This window comes from Sturnira hondurensis, unplaced genomic scaffold (genome assembly GCF_014824575.4).
Source record: "Sturnira hondurensis isolate 20B ecotype Veracruz unplaced genomic scaffold, ASM1482457v3 Scaffold0007487, whole genome shotgun sequence".
Taxonomy (NCBI): domain Eukaryota; kingdom Metazoa; phylum Chordata; class Mammalia; order Chiroptera; family Phyllostomidae; genus Sturnira; species Sturnira hondurensis.
This window is the reverse complement of record NW_028080118.1, coordinates 1914626-1933160: the sequence shown is the minus strand read 5'-3', so window position 1 is coordinate 1933160 and position 18535 is coordinate 1914626.

Sequence of the window (18535 nt, the reverse complement as noted above, 5' to 3'; positions counted from 1 at the left end):
CCATTATATCATCATCTCAATTTAAGTGTAGCCATAAGAGTGAATTTAGCTCCAATTTTGGAGTCAGTCAGGCCCTAGAGAAAAATATATTCATTACCAACATTAACAACTTACCCTCTAAGTTATATGGATTACGAATCATGGGGAAGTTAATGGAATAGACTAGAAAGCCCAGATATAAATCCACACCTATTTGGTCAATTAATATATGACAAAGGAGGCAAGAATATACAATGGGGTAAGGACAGTATGTTCAATACAGAGTGTTGGGAAAATTGGACAGATACATGCAAAAAATGGAATTAGACAACCTTCTAACACCACATAAAAACAATCACAAAATGGATTAAAGATTTAAATGTAACACTCAGAACCATAAAACTCCTAGAAGAAAACATAGGCAGTAAAATCTCTGGCATTTCTTTTAACAATGTTTTTTTCTGATACATCTTCTTGGGCAAGGAAAACAGAAGGAAATAAACAATTGAGACTATGTCGAACTAAAAAAGGTTTTGCACGGCAAAGGAAACCACTCACAAAATAAAAAAATTTAAAAAAAACCATTGCATGGGAGAATATATTCACCAATGATACATTTGATAAAGGGTTAATATCCAAGTTTAATAAAGAACTCATATAACTCAACACCAAGAAGACACACGACCCAATTAAAACATAGGCAAAGGACTTGAATAGATACTTCTCCAGAAAGGACATACAGATGACTAATAGACATATGAAAAGATGCTCAAGGTACTTAGTCATCGGGGAAATGCAAATTAAAACCACAATGAGATATCATCTCACACCTGTCAGAATGGCCATCATTAACAAATCAACAAACAACAAGTGCTGGAGAAGCTGTGAAGAAAAGGGAACCCTAGTGCACTGTTGGTGGGAATGCAGACTCATGCAGCCACTGTGGAAAGCAAAATGGAGATATCTCAAAACATTAAAAATGGAACTGCCTTATGACTCAGCAATTTCACATCTGGGTATATACCTGAAGAAAGCAAAAACATTAGGTTGAAAGAATATATGCACCCCTCTGCTCATTCCAGAATTATTTGCAATAGCCAAGATATGGAAGCAGCCCAAGTGTCCATCAGTACATGAGTGGATAAAATAACTATGGGACATTTACACAGTGGGATACTACTTGGCCATAAAAAAGAAGGAAATGTTACCTTTTGTGACAGTAGGTGGAACTGGAGGGTATTACGCTCAGTGAAATAAATCAATTAGAGAAAAATAAATACCATATGATCTCACTTATATGTGGAATGTAAAGAACAAAGGAAACAAACAAAATTGAAACAGACTCATAGACACACAGAACAGACTGATGGTTGGCAGATATAAGGGAATTTCAGGACTGGGTGAAAAAGGTGAAGAAATTAAGAAGTAGAAATTGGCAGTTACAAAATATTCATAGGGATGTAAAGTACAGCATAGGAAATATAGTCAGTAATATTGTTGTGACTATGTATGACAACCAGGTAGGTACTGAAAATATTGGGGGGGTACTTTGTAAAAAAATCTGATTATCTAAAAACTAATACACAACAATACTGAATGTAAACTGTAAATAAAAATAAAATTATTTTGTATTAGTTTTTAGGTAATCAGATTTTTTACAAAGTACCCCCCCAATCATCACCAAGCCCTTACGATATGAAATGTTAAAGGGACTTACCTAAGAAAAAGAAGATAAAAAACATGACCAGTGACAGGACAGCAAACTCACAGTTATTTACAACCACACCTAAAACAAAAGTAAACTAAGCAGACACCTAAAACAGGAGCAGAGCCACAAAATGGAGGTCACATGGAAGGTTAGCAACAGGGGAGTGGGAGGAGGAGAGAGAGGGAGAAGGCACAGAGAATAAGCAGCATAGACGGTAGGTAGAAAATAGACAAGGGGAGGGCAAGAATAGTATGGGAAATGTAGAAGCTAAAGAACTTATGACACATAGACATGAACTAAAGGGGGGGGAATGTGGGTAGAAGGGGGTGTGCAGGGTGGAAGGGAATGAAGGGGGAATGGAAAAACAGCAATGGCATGATCAATAAAATATATTAAAAAATAAAAATAAAAATAATAAAATTAAAAAATAAGAATCATGCATGGGTGGCTACTCATTTTCTCTATTCTTCAAGACCCATAGGTAGTCATTCACCAACTATTTGTCAAAACTTCTTCAGTTTCTTTAGTCGTTCATTTTTTGTTACATTTGCATACTCACTAAGTATCTAATTCAGGTCTTGCTCACCTTACAACAAGACATTACAATGCTCAACATTGTAACTAAAACATTTTATCTCCCATATTCTGTTCCTATTTTTATAAATTCAATCTGCTAAAAATATTGTCTTTGGCTACAAGATAAAGTCCATTAAGCTGAGTATACAAGTAAGGCCTATAAAATGCATTTTTAAAATGTCTTTTTAATTTTATCTATCATTTCCTTCCTTTACAAACTATTTCTGATCAGGTTTTGATAGTGCTATGGTCCAGAGAGGAGAGGGGAGAGAATCATAGGGGAAAAGAGGAAGTACTCACATGAACAAGTATAAAGGACACATGGACAATAACTAAGGTGGGGGGCAGAGATGGGAGGGAGGTGGGGAGCACTGGGGGGGGGGGCAGGGCTGGGAATACAAGAAAGAAAACTGTACTTGAACAAGAGCTAAATAAAAATTTAAAAAAAATAAAACCTATTTTCTTCTAGAAAAATCATAGTTCAGGTTACTATTAAGTAATATATTTTCTCTAAGTTAAAAAAAAAACTTTATCTAAGGTGAGTCACGATACCAATGGGAAGAAACTGAAGAGGTTTCCAACATGAAACCATTTGTAACCTGTATGCCAATCAGTGTACATTTCCCCTTGTAAATATTGTAAAATGTCCATATGTTCATGCTGCAAAGGCCCTCTTGGAGCCTTGTAATCAGGCCAGTGGACCATATTGTCATGCACAATATAACCTCTTTCCTTCTTGGCCTCCAACAAAAGACAGCAGGAGATAGAGCTAGAGCAAATTAGCACCCCGTTCATCTTGCCTTCTGCTTGCAATGCCTAAAGGAATCTTCTTTCTTCTGCCTGGTGATAAAAAAAGAATCAGTCTCTCTGCTCTTTGAGCTGATTCATTTATCAATTGTGATTCTGTAGACACACTGAGAAGCAAAGGAACTACAGATGCAGATATAGATGACAAAGATTACACAAATATATAGATATCCACATATTCGTATGTTTAAACTGTTTTATGGTCTGTGTGAATGTGTGTATTTGTACACATGCATATGTAGCACCCCAGTATAATTTCTTAAGTGGACATAAAAGGGGAGAGGTTGAAAGGAGAGCAGTCAGGTAACAGACTACAGATATTGCTAGAGAGGCAGAATAAGGTAGGGTTGAAAGCATGGACTCTCAAGTCAAGGCCCCAGCGTCAAAGCCTGATTCTGACAGTTACTAGCCAAGTTGCCCTGGGCAATTGACTTATATTCTCTGGATCTCAGTTACCTTATTTGTGAAAGCACAATAATAATAGTACCTAAATCAAAAGGCTATTGGGAAGATTGCATGAGTTGTTATTGTTTGCAATTTTGGCAACTCAGCAGCGGCTGGTCCTAGAGACATCCTTTAACCAGTTAAGGTTCAATTTCCTTATCAGTGAAACTTGTTTGGTTTGCTAAAATATTTCCTCTTACATGATCCTACATTTTATGGTATTTTGATTACATAATTTGCCAGAACCGGGGTAAATAGATATTGTAGTGGTTATAGAGCTTCCTCAAAATTCTCAGTTACCTTTGCCTGTGTTCTCATTAGTGGCCACATAAGCCTATCATTTATATTTGATTGAGGGATGTAATATGTGAACCTGAAAAGCGGGTATGACTTCCTAAAATGCATCTACGTTAATATTCAAGTTGGCTTGCCTTCCCTGACACCTTATCAATGTACGGCAAAGAGGGACATGACTGAGGCAGTTCAGTTCCATGAAATGAACTGCATAGAAGACGCTTCACCTACAAAATTGAAAGAAATTATAGAACTGTTACTGCTGAGAGAAAGCATTTCCATTTCCTTGCCTTGTGTTTTCTAGTTCCTGGTTCATGAAGAAGTTTTGCCGCAGATCCAAATGGACACATATATACCTTCTTCACTCTGCATTCTCCTGCAGACAGCAAAAAGTGATATACATTAGGTCTCAAAAAGTATAAAAAGTGAGTGAGGGAGAGAATGAAAAGGCTCATTTGATCACTTGTGGGTTTTTTTTTTTTCATCTGCCTTTAAGTCACTTCCCATAATCTAAATCCTTTTGGGTAAGGCTATAGTAAACATGCATTCTAATATGATAGAAGCAGAGTAATAAGTATATTTGTGTAATCAATTACTGGGAAATGGATAAAAAGTTCACAAGAAATTCCCGATTATGTACAAATGCCTAGATGACCATTTTTGTCCATGGCATAAGATGTTGCTTCTTACAATGATTTGGGGGCCTGCAACTCACTTTTCACACCCACGCACATTCACACAATCTCTTTCCACAATAAAGACTCTATTTCAGCAGTGATTAAAAGGACTCATACTCAAAATGCTAAGGGAGAAAGCAAAACAACAAAACGCTGGTTCGTACTTAAGGCCCTGGCCTTTTGTGTTCCATATGGTTATTGACCTTGCAACATAACAAACACAAATTCCAAAAGATCATTTTTTATCCCTGTTTTGTGATTTATGCAGTCAAGCATGTTAAAAAGAAAAAGTAACCAGAACAAAGAGCTGACCAGAAAATAGATAGCAATTTGTAATCAGTGATGAGAATACTTTCTTAAGGTTCCAAGGCTATTTTTTTCTTTTTAAACCCTGTATTGCAGGGCAAAGAACACACAAGTGTATAGCACCCAATTATAACCAAGTGAAATTATCATCAATGAGACCCTGAATCTTGGTTAGATAAGACAGCCAATGCATTTTTTAAAAGAAGAAGAAACAAACAAAATGGGGAAAACTCCACAAGAATCATTAGGATATGAAATGTTTGATAATTGTTTTTTAATACACTTTTTTTAAATTTTATTTTTTTATTTTAATTTTTATTTAATTCTTGTTCAAGTACAGTTTTCTGTCTTATATTCCCAGCCCTGCCCCCCCAGTGAAATTTTTTTAATTTATCTTTAGAGGGGAAGGGAAGGAGAGAGGGAGAGAAATATCAATGTATGGTTGCCTCTCATGTGTCCCCTGCCAGGAACTGGCTGCAACCCAGACATGTGCCCTGACTGGGAATCAAAACCACAATCCTCTGGTTCACAGGCCTGTGCTCAATCCACTGAGCTACACCAGCCAGGTTTTTTTAATACACTTTTGTTACTTGACCATAATTCATAACATACCCAAGTTGTTTGAGGGATTAGAGCACTTAATCTTTGGAAGAGAGTCTGATCTACCAAAATTATTTAATAGATTAGTTTTTATTATGAGAAGAAAATAAAGAATAAAGTAGAATATATATTTTATGCAATAGAAAGCATGCTAGACACAAGGACTGACAAGATCTGGAGTCTAATCTCAAGTCAACCTCCAAAGTCATTATAGGACCTTTGATAAGCCAATTCTCCTTCTCTGTGTTTTTTATTGCCCATGAATAAAATGAGTTGATGAAAGGGGGTATGCATTTAATCAGACACCTTCCAGCTGTACCATTACTTTTTTAGAAGTCTCACATATTTACAGAATTTGTCTTAGTTTACAAAAGGCTCCACAGACTTTATATCATTTCATCTTCACAACCACCTTGTAAGATAAGAGTTATTATTTTTTGCCCTGGCTTGTGTAGTTCAGTGGATTGAGTGCCGGTCTGCAAACCAAAGGGTTGCTGGTTCGATTCCCAGTCAGGGCACATACCTGAGTTTCAGGCCTGGTCACCAGTAGGGGGTGCACTAGAGGCAACCACACATCCATGTTTCTCTCTCTCTCTTTCTATTTCCCTTTCCCCCTCCCTAAAAATAAATAAATAAAATGTTTTTAAAAATAGAGTTATTATTTGTTTACAGATAAGAAAATTGAAGTTCAGAGAAATTAACACATTTCTCTCAAACCACCCTGCTAGTATGTTGAAAATATATTCTTACATCTAATGTAGTGCTTTTTCAACTATAGTACATTGAATCCCTGCTACTTACTATTTATCTGAATATACATAGTATTTCTCAAAGTTTAAATTATTATATGACTCACATATAGTGATTTAGTAAAGCAGTAAATAATTTCATTGGACTGGAAATGACCTTTTCTATTAAAAAAAAGCAGCGTGACTGTGAATCATAACATTTTCATATTATTCTTTCAAAGCTCTCCAGCCAAAGACCATAAGGAACACACCATAGTTGAACAAGTTGGGTTTATTACTCATTGCAGTGAGGGAGAACGCACACCATATGAAACTGTGGGGTGTCTCAGTAAGAAGATAATAAAAAGGGCTTTTTATAGAATTTGAGTGTATACATGGTAATTTGGGAAAGTTTTAAGGAAGCAGAGTTTTGCTCTGTGTTGGATGCTGTTAGGAAGTGGGGGTAATAGGATGATTGGGTAATTTAATAAATTTTATCCATTGAGAGGCCAGTCTAAGGCAATAGTAAAGCTATAATTCATAAAGAAACAGCAGTCCCTCATATTAGCCAAGATATGGAAATATGTGGACATTCTATGTGACTTGCACAATGTTTATCTTTTGTATGTTCAGATGTGATTGTGGCATGGTCCTATTTTTTTCTCTTGATCCATCATGGTCACAAAGGGGCCTTGTTTGATGTTGATGTTCTGTTAACGTGTTTATATTCAAGATGAGAATACCGATGTCCAGCTACAAGGACCAGGCACCACCGAGGTCGAGCTCCTGAATGTCAGAGGCTGCTTTTCTCTTTCTCAAACTCACTCAGCCATTCTAGTGTTTTGTCCTGCAGCTAATGAACAAAGGGGAAGTTTCAAAAGAGAAGAAAAAGGAAGAGGTCTATTCTTGTCCAGCAGATACTTTTTCATGTACTAATTCTATATGGCAAATAGCACCTTATGCAAAGTTAAAATATAAACTAGAGACTAGGAGGGAAAAGTCACACTGTATATAATAGAAAAATGAAAATATAAAGTTCTCCTAAATCAAAAATAAAAAACAAATGACCTAATTGAAAAAGACGGTGGATAAAATAGGCAGCTCAAAGATTAATAATTACAAATAGATAAGCACAGCCCTGATTGGTGACACTCAGTGGGTTGAGCACCAGACTGTGAACCAAAAGATCATCACTTTGATTCCCAGTCAGGGCACATGCCTGGGTTGCAGTCCAGGGTCCCAGTTGGAGGCGCACAAGAGGCAACCACACACTGATGTTTCTCTCCCTCTCTTTTTTCCTCCCTTCCCCTCTCTCTGAAAATAAATGAATAAAATCTTTTAAAAATGGATAAGCACAGGTATTCAACTTTACCATTCATGAAGTAAATATATATTAAAATAAAGGGGCAATTTTCTTTTGTCAGATTGCTTTTAAAAATGATGTAGGAATAGGAAATACTCCTACACTGTTGGTTAGCAGTGTAGAAAGTACAAATACTTTGCAGGATATTTTGGCAATTCCTATCAAACTTTAAAATATACATTAAGGATTTACATACAGAGGGCCCAGAGACATATGAAAAGATGCTCAGCATCATTAGCCATCAGAAAAATGCAAATTAAAACCACAATGAGATACCACTTCACACCTGTCAGAATGGCCATCATAACCAAATCAACAAATAAGTGCTGGTGAGTTTGTGAAGTAAAGGGAACCCTAGTGCACTGTTGGTGGGAATACAGACTGGTGCAGCACTGTGGAAAACAGTATAGAGTTTCCTCAGAAAACTGAAGATGGATCTGCTTTTTCACCCAGCAATTTCACTGCTAGGATTATATTCTAAGAACCCTGAAACACCAATCCAAAAGATCCTATGAACCCCAAATGATCACAGCAGCATAATTCACAATAGCCAAATGTTGGAAACAGCCTAAGTGCCCATCAGTGAATGAATGGATCCAAAAACTGTGGTACATTTACACAATGGAATTCTATGCAGCAGAAAGAAAGAAGGAGCTCCTACCCTTTGCAACAGCATGGATGGAACTGGAAAGCTTTATGTTGAGCGAAATAAGCCAGGAGGTAAAAGACAAATACCATATGATCTCACCTTTAACAGGAACCTAAACAACAAAACAAACAAGCAAGCAAAATATAACCAGAGACACTGAAATAGAGAACAGGCTGACAGGGACCAGAGGGGAGAGGGGAGGAAATTTCAGGGGAAAAGGGGAAGGGTTTACAGGAACAAGTTTAAAGGACACATGGACAAAAACTAAGGGGGGTGGAAATGAGAAGGAGGTGGGGAGGGCTGGAGAGGTGGGCTGGGATGGGAGTAAAAGACAGAAAACTGTACTTGAACAACAATTAAATAAATTTTTAAAAAGGAATAATCCTAAAAAAGAAATAAATCTCTATGTGAGAAAAAAAAACTCTGGCACATTGACACAATGGAATGCTACACAGTAAAAGGAAAAAGGAGCTCTTCCTCTTTGTGACAGCATGGCTGGAACTGGAGAGCATTATGCTAAATGAAGTAGGCCAGGTGGTGAGGGACAAATACCATATGATCTAATCTATAAGTGGAACCTAATCAACAAAACAAACAAGCAAGAAAAATACAACCAGAGACATTGAAATTAAGAACAATCTGACAGTAACCAGAGGGGAGGGGGAGGGGATAATGGTGGGAAGTGGGGAAGGGTTTTCAGGAACTACTAGAATGGTCACATGGACAAAACCAAGGGGGAGGGTAGAAGCAAGGGAGGGAGGTGAGGGGTTAAATGTAGACAACTGTACTTGAACAACAGTAAAATAATTTTTTTAAAAATTGCTCACAAAAATATATATATACATTACAATTTTAAGTCTTTTCTATAGAAATGATAAGAAATGTATACAAACATGTATGGTTTTAAAATGTTTACTGTAACATTTGTAATACTAAAAATTTGGTGAAAAAATCCTTATGTACATCATTAAAGTGGTAGTTAAATTTTAAAATTGTCAGTAATAAAAATAACCACAAAGATGTAAATCACAGCACAGGGAATACAGTCAATAACATTGTAGTAACTACATATGGTGTCAAATATGGACTAGACTTATTAAAATGATTACTTCATATAGTATACAAATGTTGAACTGATATATTGTATGCTATCTGTAATTGGAAAATAAATTAATTTTAAAAATTTAAATGGTGCATCCATACTTTAGAGTTTTATGCAGACAATTAAAATCATTAGATGGAGACAACTGTACTTGAACAACAATCTAAAAGAAAAGTAAAAATAAAAATAAAATCATTAGATGGGTCTGTATGGTATATAAAAAAATAAATCAAAAATAGAAATGAAATAAGCTCATTTTGTCAAAATATTTATGTATAATTTTGCACTTATGTATATAGTTACATAAGTATACATATATAGAACATATGCATGTATATATTTTAAGTGAACACAAAGTTATTTGTGAGTGAACATACCAAGAGAACTGATGTCCAGGGGAACTAAAGTGTAATAGGTAACTAAGATTTTCCTATTAAAGGGCTCATGTATGGTCTCACTCACTGTGGGACCCAGCACAAAAGGAAAATTTTGAAAGCTCTTAGACTCTAGGTAAAGGAGAGTCATTTGCTAATCTTAAAGGAGCTGATGGAGGGGCATGGAACAACCTGGCAGATGCCACTTTTGCACTTTCCACCTGCCCTCCTAGTGCAAGCAGGTGAGCTTGGATGTAGCACCCTCTCACTTCTTTGCCAGAACAGACGAGGAGAAGCGGTCATGGCATTGTCTTGCTGCCTTTCTGAAACCAAAGGGTGTGGGTAGTCATCTCATTCCCCCAACTCCCTGGCTTGAATCTGCTAGTTTGAGCAATGAGGGCATTCTCCTGCATTCTCTCTAAAGCCTGTAGGCACCTGCTGTGAAGACATTTACCTGCTGCCTTGCTGAAGACAGCAAGTATACCCACCCTCTGCACTCTCCAGCTGCTTCATTAAAGCAATCAGGTGCAATAAAGTCCACACAGAAGATGTCTCTAGATCACCTGGCATTTGTGGTCAAGGGGGCAGGTACTCCTGGGCTCCACTGGACTTTACAATGGAAAAGACAGGCTACCACCTTCAGGGCACTGCAGAAACAGCAGACTGCATAATCTCCCAGTCTCCCTGACAAAAATGCCTATTCATTTATCCTGTAGCTTAAGCCTGAGGCATAGGCTTCGAGTTTCCCATATACCTGGAAATAAAAAAGGTGCTCCCAGGGAATGTAAGCAGGAAGACATCATCCCAGTGCCCCACTTTGGGTTTGCTATAGTGCTATGATACCTCCCAGAAAGGAGCTTATGCACTTGTCCAGAGCCCGACTTTTTGCAAATGTTACCCAGAGGACACCTCCAGATTTCCTGGTCTTAGACCAGTAGAGTTTAGGATTGTGGCCTCACAGGATGGTAAATACTTGCATACTTTAAAACTGCTACCTGAGGAGACGTCTCCAATGGTCCAGAACTGGGTGCTAAATGATATTCCTCCCCTTAGAACACTGAGAGGTCTTGGCACACCCTCAATAATGGGTAATTATTATTATAACTCAAGTTGATACACAACCACAAAAGTGGGGTGGGGTTGGGGGTGGGGGTGGGCATGGGTAGGGCAGAGAAAGTGGTGGTGGAAAAATGGAGACAACTGTATTTGAATATTAATTTTAAAAAAGGAAAGAAAAAAAAGACAACCAAGGGCTAGGTTGAGATTGAATGATAAACTCTTCTGCTACAATAGGCCACTCCTTCATGACTGAGAAAAGTAGCTGTTTCACCTAATTCACAGAAACAAACACAGAGTCAATCAAAATGAGAAGACAGAAGACTATGTGTCAAATGAGATAGCAAGACAAAACCTCAGAAAAAGACCATAAGGATACAGAAAGAAGTTATCTACCGGATAAAGAATTCAAAGTAATGTTCATAAAGTGGTTCACAGTATAAAACTTGGAAGAAGAATGGATGAACAAAGTAACAACTTCAACAAAGAGCTAAAAAATATAAGAAATTATCAAACTGAAGCCACAGATCTGAGGGATACAACTGAATTTTAAAAATACACTGGAGGGCTTCAACAGAAAACTGAATGAAGCAGAATAATGAATCAGTGAACTGGGGGAAAGCACTGGAATTCACACAAACAAAACAGCATAAAGATAAAATAATTTTTAAAAACTGGAGATTGCTTAAGGGACCTAAGGAACAACATCAAGCAAAGTAACATTCACATTCTCCCAGAAGGAGAAGAGAAAAAGCAGAGGGCAGAAAAATATTTTGAAGGAATAATGGCTGAAAATGTCTCTAAACTGAGTATTAAAAACAGACATCCAAATCCAGGAAGCCCAGACAGTTCCAAATTAGATATACCCAATACACACACAAGGACACATTATAATTAAAATGTCAAAAGTCAAAGGAAAAGGGGGAATCTTAAAAGCAGCGAGAGAAAAACAACTTGCTACATACAAGGGAAACCCCATAAGACTATGAGCAGATTTTTCCACAGAAAGTTTGCAGGTCACAAGGAATTGGCATGACATATTCAAAATGCTGGAGAAAAAACTCGCAACCAATAATATGTTATCAGGAAAGGTTATTATTCAGAATTGAAGGACAGATTGTTTTTTAGGCAAGCAAAAGCTAGAGGAGTTCATCAACATTAAAATGGACTTGTAGGAAATGTTAAAGGGAATTCTTTAGGTTGAAAAAATGGTGCTATTAATAAGAAGAAAGCATAGGAAACTAAAAATCTCTCTGATAAAGGTAAATATACAGTAAAAGTAGTGGGTTGATCACTTATAAAGCTAGTATGAAGGTTAAAAGACAAAAGTACAGTCATGTGCAGCATAACAATAACAGAGCACATATAAAATAGTGGTCTCATAAGATTACAATGTTGCTAAAAAATTCTTATCACCCAGTGATGTCATAGCCAACATAACATTGTAGCACAATGCATTAGTGTTTGTGGTGGTGCTGGTGTAAACAAACTTACTGACCTACCAGTCATGAAATTGTAGAACATGTAATTATGTACACTATGTAATACTTGACATTAATAATAAATGGTTATGTTACTGGATTATGTAGTTACTATACTATACTTTTATAATTAATTTACAGCATACTTTATCTACTTATAAAAAAATGTTTTCTAATATCGGAGGCCCTGGCTGGTGTAGCTCAGTGGATTGAGTGCGGGCCTGCGAACCAGAGGATCGCGGTTCGATTCCCAGTCAGGGCACATGCCTGGGTTGCAGACCAGTTCCCTGCAGGCCAGTTCCCAGCAGGGGACACACGAAAGGCAACTATACATTGATGTTTCTCTCCCTCTCTCCTTCCCCTCTAAAGATAAATAAATAAATAAAATCTTTTTAAAAAAAATGTTTTCTGCCCTGGTTGGTATAGCTCAGTGGTTTGAGTGCCGGCCTGTGAACCAAATGGTTGCTGGTTCGATTCCTAGCCAGGGCACATGCCTGGGTTGTGGGCCAGGTCCCCAGTGGGGGCACGAGAGAGGCAACCACATAGTGATGTTTCTCTCTCTTTCACTCTTCCATCCCCTCTCTCTAAAATGAAATAAATAAAATCTTTTTTAAAAGTTTGCTGTAAACAGTAAATCATGAAATGCTGGCAGCAGATTCAAACATCCTGTGTTTACTGTGTCCCTCAATTGCATCATTTTTGCTTGTACTTGATTTAATCATATGTTGTTTTATTCATGATGGTCCCTAAGCATAAAAAAACACTGCTAATGTTACCAGTAAGAGGCCATGTTGAGTTGTTGACCTGGAACTGAACTTAAAAGTTATTCAAGAAATCAAGAAATCAAGTTATTTATATATATAATTGATAAATGTAACCTTAGACTAAATGGGAAAAAAGCAAAAGCACTCAAAAACAGTAAATTCTCACCTTAGTAAAATATATTTTGTACATAAACAAACAATATAACAAATAAAAAACAGGGAGGATGTATTTTGAAGTTCATATAAATAAATGTTATCTCCACTAATATCTTCATTTATACAAGTAGGCTATGACAAAGTCATTTTCAAATCTACATTACATTACAGAAATGAAACAATTCAGCCTGTCTTTTTTAATCACTGTAAGTATACTCACAAATAGATTTGACGATACTTCCCAGATGTTTTTAATTTGATGTTTTTTTCAGACACAGAAAGCAAATGAGCATTTGCACAGAAAACTTGTCTTTTAATAAGTCAGTGGTTGATTGTGCAGGTGTGTGAATGAATTTCAAGAGGCTCCCAGCAATCTTTGGGGCTTGTACTGCAGGGGATATACTGTGAGGGTACCTGCACAGGGCTGCAGCATCCGACTCTCTTTTCAGTGGCAAAACTTGAAAGTGCCTCTTTGATTTACCTATAACCAGCCACACAAGGACTTAGGCTTTAAAAACATTCCAAAATGATCCAACTGTGATTTCTATTTTTGTCAGACCCAACACTAAGTAATGCTCAAAATGTTTTGTACTCTAAATTTTAATGGGCAGTGTTTCTCCTAGACAGTCCCAGAAGAATTTTTTGTATAAACCTTGAGTAGAGATTTACAAAACACCCACACAAAGCCATTTCAATATTTTGGAAGGTTATGAGTTATATTACAATTATATATTGAAATCAGGGTAGGTTTTTGAGTAGTGAAGGGTCTTAAATTCATTTAACTCCTGTCACTCCTTTTTTTGCAGTTTTTGTTCTCACTTTCTGAAGAAGGGAAATGACTTCTTCCAGTTCATATTAATAAGGAGTAAAAGAAGTAATAGCGGAAATTTGACCTTCTGCCTATACTCCCACTGATCCCCTATCTCTTGCCTCCACTATACCACTCCATCTATTTTCGATTTCAAAGTACAAATAACTAAAATGCACCCACAATAATTTCTTGATTTTTCACACCAATTATTCAATTTAAGCCTAAAAAAGAATAAGAAGGGGCATTTATTTTATAGTGAATAAACCAAAACATATATTTTTTTCTTAAGTAGAAAGGCAGAAATCAAGTTGACAAGTCTCGCACACAGTATCATTTCAAGCATACCCCTAATGAAAAAAATTGAAAGGAACATAAACAACACTGCCTGTTACATGAAGCACATGACATGTTAGTAAATGCTTTTGATCCTTCTAGCAGGAAATAAAAATGGAGTAGATGACCTCCTTAAAACAGTGAAACTACCCACTCCTCTCCACCCTGAGAACCTTCTTTCTGCATTTAAACAGAAAGGAAAGCAAAATAATGGAACCAGTTCATCCGTGTACAGCTAAGCTGAAAATATGTACTATATGGTTCTGTAGATGAGAGTGTCAAGTATGATGTCAATCACCACAACAGAAGAGCCAGCTAACTGAATCAGGGGAAAATGGTATGAAAACTGTCTTGAATAGCACTGTGGGCTACCAATTGTAATAGACTAAGTGAGGTTATGTGCAGGTTCACAGAGATAAATATAAGGTCCTGGACTGGGCTTCAAAATTGCACTGTACAGATGGAAAACTGTATCCATTTGAATAAGATTCGGGGGATTTTAAGGACTTCCGCCAAGATGGAGGCATAGGTGGAAACACTGTGCCTTCTCCCACAGCCAAGTTTGAAGACAACAAAATTTTAGTAAACAAAAATGCAGCCAAAACACAGAAAATTGAACTATATGGAAATCTGACAACAACGAACCATTCACCCAGACCAGTAAAGAGGGGCGGAGCAGGGTTGGGCAGGAAAGATCCCCCAACCCAGGCAAGCAGGCAGCCGTGGCGCAGATCCTAGGTGTGGGGTAGCAAGGGGCGGACCCAGTGAGAGCCCAAGGCAGCAGGCTGACTGCGGTCACACATTCACACACACAGATAAACCAGCGAAGGAGCGAGCAGTGAGACAAACCATGCAGGCCCCAGCGGCAGGAAGCAGCAGAGGGGACCGCCATTGCCCCTCTCTGACCCCACCCCCACATACAGCATCACAACCCAGCGACTGAGTTGCCCCTCCCTGGTGAACACCTAGGACTCTCCTCCTCATACATAACAGGCACAAACAGACCAAAACATTATTGCTCAAGAACTCAAAGCCCCAGAGCCAATAACTCTAAGCAGTCAAGAAATAGCCAACCTCTCAGATGCACAGTTTAAAACACTGGTGACCAGGATGCTCACAGAACTGGTTGATTTTAGTCACAAAGTAGAGGAACAAATGAAGGCTAAACTAATTGAAATGAAGGGAAATGCACAGGAAACCAATAGTGAGGGAAAGGAAACTAGGACTCAAATCAAGGGAGTGGACCAGAAGGAAGGAAAAAATAACCAAACAGAAAAATATGAAGAAACAAGAATTCAAAAAAATGAGGAGAGGCTTAGAAACCTCCAGGACATCTTTAAACATTCCAACATCCAAATTATAGGGGTACCAGAAGGGGAAGAGGAACAGCCACGAGTGGAAAACTTATTTGAACAAATAATAAAGGAGAACTTCCCCAGTCTGGCAAAGGAAAGAGACTTCCAGGAAATCCAGGAAGCTCAGAGAGTCCCCAAGAAGTTGGACCCAAGAAGGAACACACCAAGGCACATCAGAATTACATTAGCCAAGATGAAAATGAAGGAGGGAATCCTAGAAGCAGCAAGATATAAGGGAATAGTCACCTACAAAGGACTTCCCATCAGACTGTCAGCTGATTTCTCAGAAGAGAACTTACAGGCAAGGAGTTGGAAAGAAGTATTTCAAGTAATGAAATCCAAAGACCTACATCCAAGATTGCTCTATCCAGCAAAGTTTTCATTTAGAATGGAAGGGTAGACAAAGTGCTTCTCAGATAAGATCAAATTCAAGGAGTTCATCATCACTAAGACCTTATTATAGGAAATGTTAAAGGGACTTATCTAAGAAAAAGAAGATAAAAAATATGAACAGTGAAAGGACAGCCAACTCAGTTATTAACAACCACACCTAAAACAAAAGCAAACCAAGAGGACAGCTAGATCAGGAGTGGAACCATAGAAATGAAGAACACATGGAGGGTTAGCAACAGGGGACTGGAGGGAGGAGAAGTGGGGAGAAGGTACAGAAAATAAGTAGCATAGATGGTAGGTAGAAAATAGATAGGGGGGAGGGCAAGAATAGTAGGGGAAATATAGAAGCTAAGGAACTTGAGACACGTGGTCATGAACAAAAGGGGGGAATGGTGGGGGAGGAGTGTGCAGAGTGGAAGGGAGTGAAGGGGGAAATGGGACAACTGTAATGGCATAATGAATAAAACATATTTAAAATATAAATAAATAAATATATAAAGAAGAAGTAGTACACATATATACAATGGAATATCATTCAGCAATTAAAAAGAATGAAAGTTTACATTTCTGACAACATGGACAGACCTAAAGGATATTATGCTAACTGAAATAAATCAGAGAAAAACGAATACCACATGATTTCACTTATATGTGAAATCTAAAAAACAAAATAAACATAAAAACAGAAGTAGACTCATAGATACAGAGAACAAAATCATGATTTCCAGGTGGGAGGGGGTTTAGGAGTTGGATAAAAAAGGTGAAGAGATTAATAAATACAAATTGGCAATTACAAAATAGTCATGAGGATGTAAAATATAGCATAGATAATATAGTCAGTAATATTGTGATAACTATGTGTAATATCAGGTGGGTACTAGGCTTATCATGGGGGACACTTTGTAACTTATATAAATGTCTAAGTACTATAGCGTACACCTTAAACTAATATAGAGGGGTGGGCAAAGTAGGTTTATACTTGTTCATGTGGAAAAATATAGAAGAATAAAAATAATACAAGAATAAACTTTCATGTACTCACAACTACAAATCTTTTTTTTCAAGTTTTCTTTGTGTAATTATTTTTAAGATTCATACCATTGTGTTCAGAAATGATGCTTGATGTGATTTTAGTACTATTAAATTCACTAAGACTTGTTTTGTGGCCTAATGTATGATCTATCCTTGAGAAGAATGTGCACATGAGAATAATGTATGTTCTACTGTTTTTTGATGAAGTGTTCTTTATATGTCTATTGAGTTCATCTGGTCTAATGTGTCATTTAAGACTGATTTTTCATTATTGATTTTCTATCTACGTGACCTATCTATCGATGTAAGTGGAGTATTCAAGTCCCCTAATATTGTATTGCAATCTATTTCTTCTTTTAGTTTTGCTAATACTTGCTTTATATATTTAGGTGCTCCTATGTCAGGTGCATAAATATTTCCAAATGTTGTATTCTTTTGTTTGAGTGACCTCTATTATTATGTGATAACTTATATTTGTCTTTTACTGCAATGTTTAAGTCTTCATTTTAAAGTCTATTTTGACTTATATAAGTAAAGCTACTCATAATTTCAGTTCTTTCATTTTTCATTTGTATGGAATATTTGTTTCCATTTCTTCACTCACAGGCTGACAGGGTCCAGAAGGGAGAGGGGAGAGAATCACAGGGGAAAAGGGGATGGACTCACATGAACAAGTATAAAGGACACATGGACAATAACTAAGGTGAAGGGCGGAAATGGGAGGGAGGTGGGGAGCGCTGGGGGGGCATGGCTGGGAATATAAGATAGAAAACTGTACTTAAACAAGAATTAAATAAAAATTAAAATTAAAAAAATCTCACAGTAAATATACAAAAGAAAGAAATATTAGCATACCACTAAAGAAAGTCAGCAAATCACAAAGAAAGACAGCAAGAGAAGAAAGGGCCAGAGAGAAACTATGAAAACAGTCAGAAAACAATGAACAAAATGGCATTATGTACATAACTATCAATAATTACTTAAAATGTAAATAAACTAAATTCTCCAATCAAAAGACATAGAGGTCCTGAATGGATAAAACCAAACAAACAAAAACCAAGACCTATATCTATGCTGTCTACAGGAGACTCATTTTTGATGTAAGGACAAATACAAATCTTTTTTCAAAGTATAGATATTTACCTTTATACTTTTTTTAAAAATTATTTATTTATTTATTCATTTATTTTTAGAAGGGAAGGGAAGGAGAGAGGAAGAGAAATATCAATGTATGGTTGCTTCTCATGCATCCCCTGCTGGGTACTGGCCTGCAACCCAGGCATGTGCCCTGACTGGGAATTGAACCGCAGTCTTTTGGTTTGCAGGCCCATGGTCAATCCACTGAGTTACACCAGCCAGGGCCACAACTACACATCTTTGTTCTCACTCCTGCAGTACCAAACTTCAACTGTAATTGAAAAAAATTAAAATTAAAGAAAAATAAAACCTCAAAGACCAAAAAGAAAAATAAATAAATATACAGGGTCCAGCAGAAGTAAACCTTACTTCAGTGTGGTTGGTAGGGTAATAATATGGGTGTAATAATT